The 6,379-nt window shown below is 35.4% G+C and overlaps 1 long non-coding RNA gene across 1 annotated transcript; it reads right to left on the bottom strand.

Annotated features, from left to right (window-relative positions):
- Positions 1 to 767: 767 nt before the first annotated feature.
- On the bottom strand, positions 768 to 6,069 carry LOC114308479 (uncharacterized). Its single transcript, XR_014333764.1, has 2 exons — positions 1,217 to 6,069; positions 768 to 1,137 (listed from the first exon to the last, which is right to left on the bottom strand). It is a non-coding gene; the product is annotated as an uncharacterized LOC114308479 (long non-coding RNA).
- Between the last annotated feature and the right edge of the window lie 310 nt (positions 6,070 to 6,379).

The following is a 6,379-nucleotide window of genomic DNA, read 5'->3' as shown; positions in this document are numbered from 1 at the left end:
AACAAACATTTTACGTTTTAGTTATATCTAAGTAAAGTACATCTAAAAAATATTAAAAAAAAATTGCTTAAAATTTTGAAAATATTCACTAAAAACAAAAAATAAAGAAAAAACAAAAAACTTAATTTTTAGAAAATTGAATTCAGAAAATTGACACCAAAACTAAATACTTTTCAAAATACATATTTGTTTTGCTTTTAAATATAGGAAGTAATTCATCATAATAAGAAAATAAAGAAGTCAAATTTCAAATATTCAAAATTTGATTTCTTATGCAAATGTATTTCTATCTTTTCATATTCAATTTTTTTTTTAAGAATAAATTTTCAAATCTCTTATTCTCACCACAAAAAAAAAAAAAAAACTCTTTACACACAAAATAAAAAAATAATAAAATATTTTAGAAAAATTTATCTATATTTATATCTATTTATAACAAAAGACTTACCACAATTTCAAAATCTCGTATCTAATTTCTTAATTATTTTTTAATTTTAAAAAATTAAAAAAAAATTGTTACGTAATTATTCCATGTTTTATGACTTTCAAAAAGAAAATTTACTAAACTATTTTAAAATTCAATTGAAAGAGAACACTTTTATGATAAATTTCATAATTTACAATTTTTATTTCCTATTATTCTGTATTTGTCTATATTATACAGTATGTACCTGTATATATATATATAGTGTAGATGTAATCATTTAAAAAAAAAAAAACCAAAACACATGTGAATTCAAAAAGTATAAACAATCATAGTAGCCATATATTTTTATGTGCCAATATCTGACAATTTTTTTTTTTTTTTGACAGAAATAAAAACTTCAATTAAAATGTAGAATAGTACATAGCAATCCACATATCATACTAGCAACTAACTGATTATGGTTACAAGCTGACAAGGAAATCAAAAGAAAGCAAAATATTTCTGACTGCTTAACCATTGTCGAAAGGAAAGTGCGCATCTCCATAAGCCGAGATACGAGAAAATGCAGCAAAACGTGCCAATCTCCTAGCAAAATTAAGATAATTTGTACATGCTAAGGAAATTTTACAAGAGTAAAGATTCTGCGCAACAAAACAAATATAAAAAATCTTTGGTGCCAAGCTTGATTCAATGTCCTTAGTTCCCTTCAGCTGTTCAAACAAAAATTTGGCATCAGTAAAGACATTAACATGATAGTAATTATTGTCCCTAGCCCACTTGAGAACATACAAAATCGATGCAGCTGGAGCATCATGAGCATTTATGTGCAAAGATTTAAATAATGAGCCCACCCTGGTACATTGTTAAGGAGGGCAACCATGCCAATACCCATGCTTGAAGGAGATGAATTACCCACATGAGTACAAAGAAGGTCCACAGGGAGAGGGTTGTAATCACAACTGTTTTGTGAAGGATTAAAAAGATAGAAAGGGGAGGAATTGGAGGAAGAATCAGGGGTTGTCAATGATATAGAATTGATAGAAGAGCTTTGAATATTGAGGATCCTAGAAGAAGAAGAAGAAGAAGAAGAAAAAGAAGAGTAGCTAAGAAATTCTTTAGATTTTAAGAGAGAGAATACGTCTTTAGTTAAGAATAAAACTTGTAGAGGTGAGAAATTCTTGCCACTAAACACACATTGTCTCCTAACCTTCCAAATAGCCCAAAGGATAGCAATAATCTGAAACAAGAGCTCAAGGTCATCATTATTTGAAAGGTTAAGATGTGAAAACCAAGAACCCAACCAAAAGGATACAAGAGTGGCACTGTTGGAGGATGTGTATAAACCCAAAGAAGAACCAAACCACACTTGTTGGACAAATTCACAACTTAGAAACAAGTGAGTGGTAGATTCAAAGCCAGAATGATAGAGGGGGCAGGCTAAATTGTCATGGAAGCCTTTAATGACCAAATTTTGCTTCACAGGAAGTCTATCATGGCAAAGTTGCCATATAAAAACCCAAATCTTGAAGGGTAGAGGTAGGGACCAAAGCTGCTTTCAGGTAAATTGAGGCCAAGCAGGATGAATCACTTTGCTAAGAGAAGAAGTGTGCCTAAAACAAGTTTGAATGACATCACCTCTAGAAATTTGTTCCAGAATAAAATAGGTTGTAGACTTAAAATGTGCTAAAAGGTGATAGACAGACCTTACTGAAAATTCACTCGAAGAAGAAGGACTCCAAATAAGTCTATCAGGAAATCCAAAACTGGAAAGAGGGATTGTTTGTATCAATTGTACAATGGAAGGAGGAAGTGAGGTTGATAAAAGTGTTGAGTTCCATTGGTGAAGATCCTGATTTATGAGGTCTGAAACCCAAAGATTGTCAAGCAATAGATTATTCTCTGAGGCAATCAAAGAGGAGAGGGTAACAGGACAACATAAGGGCAGCCAAGGATCATGCCATAAAGAGATGTCCTTCCCATTCCCAATTTGCCAATGAATACCTTTTTTCAAGGCTTCTCTTCCAAAAATAATACTTCTCCAGCACCAAGAACTGGAGGAAGCCATGTGAACAGAAAGGAAAGAAGAAGATTGGCAATATTTAGCTTGGAAGAATAATGAGAAAAGAGAATCCGGACACATTAAGATTCTCCAGCTTTGTTTAGCTAAGAGTGCTTGGTTGAAGAGAGAGATGACTCTTAATCCAAGGCCTCCAGTGGATAAAGGCGGACAAATTACTTCCCGACTTAGCCAATAGATTGACCTGTTATTTGGATGACCAGTCCAAATAAAGTTTGGGATAATGGAAGAGATTTTTTTACAAACATATTTGGGAAAACGATAAATGGAATGGTAATAAATCCATATGGGAACCAACACTGATTTGACAAGAGTGAGTACCTGCTTTATTAAGAAGAAAATATATCCAACCTAGGCATTTGGGCCTTACTCTTTCAATGAGATGATGAAAAATCTCCTTCTTTTTAGACACTATATCAAGCTCAATCCCCAAATACTTTCCGAAATTAACAGCCAAATTTAGACCTAGTTATTGAGATAAAGATTGTTGTAGGGTATAAGGTGTATTGGGGCTGACACAAAGATTAGATCTGTGAAGATTGATGACTTGACCAGAAAGTTGACAATAAGTGTCTAAAATCTTTTTCAAATTTTGGCTTGCATGGGGGGTGATTTTAAAGAAGAGGAAGCTGTCATCTACAAAGAGAAGGTGACAAATAGATCGTGCATTCCTGGATATTTGAACACCTTCAATTTGTTTAGAAGTTTGAGCAGACACAAGAAGAGAGAAGAAAACCTCCACACAAAGAATGAAAAGATAAGGTGAAAGAGGGTCCCTTTGTCTAAGCCCCTACTTAGGCACAAAGTTAGAAGTGAATGCACCATTAACTAAAATGGAGTATGAAACTGCAGTGACACACTGCATGATGAGTGAAATTAGGAGGAAAGCCAAAAGTTGTAAGAACTTTCGCAAGAAAAAAACCAGTTGATTCTATCAAAAACTTTGCTCATATCAAGTTTTAGAGTGCTATAAAAAGTTTTGGAAAGTTTTTTGGTTCTCACAAAATTAGTAAGCTCTTGAGCCATGGAAATGTTATCAGCAATGACTCGCCCCGGAACAAAACCATTTTGAAATTGTGAGACTAGAGAGTTAATAATCATTTTGAGCCTATTAGCAAGTACTTTAGAAATGATTTTACACAAAACATTGCAAAGGCTAATAAGACGATATTGATCAACTGATTCCGGATTCTGTACTTTGGGAATAAGACTGATGAAAGTTCGATTAACCTCCCTAAGTATATGCCCAAAATTGAGAAAAGAGAGCACTACAGTGGTAATGGGGACAGATACCATGTGCCAACATTTTTGAAAAAAGATAGGTGGTGTGCCATCAAGACCAGGTGCTTTGAGATGGCCCATTTGAAAAATAGCATCCTTTATCTCACAAGCTGCGAAAGGTTTGTTTAGAAAATCAATTTGGACAGGAGACAAGGATGATTGGACATTTATAGAAGAAAACTATTGATCAGAGGGATCAACACTAGAAGAGTAGAAACCTTGGAAATAGACAAAGAAAATATTTTTGATTTCCTTTTCATCATGAATGACCAAGCCAGAAGGAGAATTTATATGCCAAATGTGATTTTTAGACCTCCTTACTCTTGTCATTGAATGAAATTTTTTTGTGTTTTTATCCCCCAAAGCTAACCAATGCACTTTAGCCCGTTGAGCCCAAAAAGTTTCTTCACAATTCCACAGAAAATCCAACTTAGCTCGAAGAGATTTTTCTAACTCAAGGGAAGAAGCAGAAAGATTATTTTGAACACAAGAAAGCTGAGATTGAACTAGAGCAAGTTGAGAAGAGAATGAAACATTCCTATCTTTACCCCATTTAGAGAGAACATTATTCATGATTTTAAGGTATTGAACAACACAACAAGGGAGAACCATGAATAGGTAGATACCAAATGAATTGGATGATTTCAAAGGAGGAAGAGTGGTGAAGCCACCAAACATCAAAATACAAAGGTCTATGGAAACTATACAAAGGTGGTCTCGTATTAATGGAGATGGGAGCATGATCAGACCGAAAAATACCATGACTGACCATAAAGGCTCTAGGAAATAAAGCTAACCAAGCTTGATTACACCAAGCCCTATCAAGCCTTTCAAAAGTGCAAGCCTCAGTATCTCTGTTGTTAGTCCAAGTAAACCAGGGGCCACAATTTTTAAGTTCCAAAAGGCCACAATTATCCAAAAAAGATCTAAAAATGGAGCTTCCTAGAATAGAAAAGGCATTAGCCCCCCATTTATCCTCATAAGAGAGGACTTGGTTAAAGTCCCCACACAAGAACAAAGGACTGGAAAACCTCTGGATATGAGAGGAGATAAAAGACCAGACTTGGGATCTATAAACCAAATTGGGATGACCATACACGAAACCAATATGCCAAGAGAAACCTACTTCATCTAAGATTTTAGCAAGAATAAAATTGGGAGAGGACACAAGACAAGAGAGTTTGAGATGAGACGTCCAACCTACCCAAAGACCACCACTAAGCTCAATGGGATCAACTCCAAAACAATGAAAAAATCCAGATTTAGAAAACTTAGATTGCACAGAAATCAAATCAAATTTTGTTTCCATAAGAAAATTAGATCAGGAGCATAAGAGCGGATCAGTTTAAAAATGGCTCGAACTGTTAAGGGCTGACCCAAACCCCTACAGTTCCATTTGACAATTTTCATTGGGCTAAGTGGCATTGTTGTGGGACAACAACCGAAACCCTAGTTAGATGCAAGGGGATAGGAAAAGAGGAAGGGAACCAAGATAAGAGCTGAGGGGACAAAGAGAAAGACAAGGAACCAGAATCAAAACTAAAGGAAAAATCACAAAGATCTAAAATACCTGGAGGAGAATCCATTTGAGAATAGGGAATGAGTCTAGGTCTCTTACCACCATTGGAAAGTTCTGGCTCTAGTTTAGGGGAGCGTTTCTTCGGAGTGACCATTGATGAGGATGGAGCTGTTGAACCAAACCGAAGAGGATTTGGAGCCAAGATAGGTTGGAGAGTTGGTTCATCAATTGGCAAAGAGTGAGTCTCTTCTTCTCCCTCGGAAGCAATAGAGTTTGTAAAATCTGGGGCAATACAATGGAAAACACTAGTCACTGGAGAAACACTAGTTAAAATAATTGGGGACAACTGGGTTAAGAATGCCTAAGGGTGTTGAGGTGTTTCGAGGTGATGTCTGGGTTAAGCAAGTGTTTGAAGAAAGTACATCATTATCAAGCATCATCTTGTGGCTTTTGTTGGTTCCAATGATGTGAGTGTCTCACATCTTCAATTTGCAGATGACATTATTATATTATGTGAAAGTGATAATGAAAATATTCTGAACATAAAAAGGGTGTTGAGGTGTTTCGAGGTGATGTCTGGGTTAAGAATCAATTATCATAAAAGTGTAGTTTGTGGAGTGGGCTTCCAAGATGATCAATCTAAGAATTTTGCGAAGATTTTGAATTGCTTGACTAAGAAATTGCCATTCTCTTTCTTAGGTCTACCTTTAGGGGCTAATCCTAAGAGGCAGAGCACATGGAACCCAGTAGTGGAGAAGGTGAAGAAAAAACTTTCTTTTTGGAAGAGGAAATTACTATCTTATGCTGGGAGGTTGACTTTGATCAAATTAGTCCTTGCTTACTTGCCAACCTATTTCCTTTCTCTTTTTAGAATGCCTAAGGGTGTTGCTAAATCCTTAGTCAAGTTACAGTCATCTTTTCTGTGGGGACGGAATGATAATAAAAGGAAAGTGTACTTGGTCAAATAGAAAGAGGTCACCAAAAACAAAAGTCAAGGAGGTTTGGGTGTGAAAGATTTAGGTGAGGTGAATGAATGCTTGTTATTAAAGCGGTGGTGGAGGTATGGTAATGAAGA

Source organism: Camellia sinensis, chromosome 6 (assembly GCF_055761805.1).
Source record: "Camellia sinensis isolate YWXY chromosome 6, ASM5576180v1, whole genome shotgun sequence".
Classification (NCBI taxonomy): Eukaryota; Viridiplantae; Streptophyta; class Magnoliopsida; order Ericales; family Theaceae; genus Camellia; species Camellia sinensis.
Note: the sequence above shows the minus strand (reverse complement) of the source record. Positions and strands in the feature narration are given on the sequence as shown.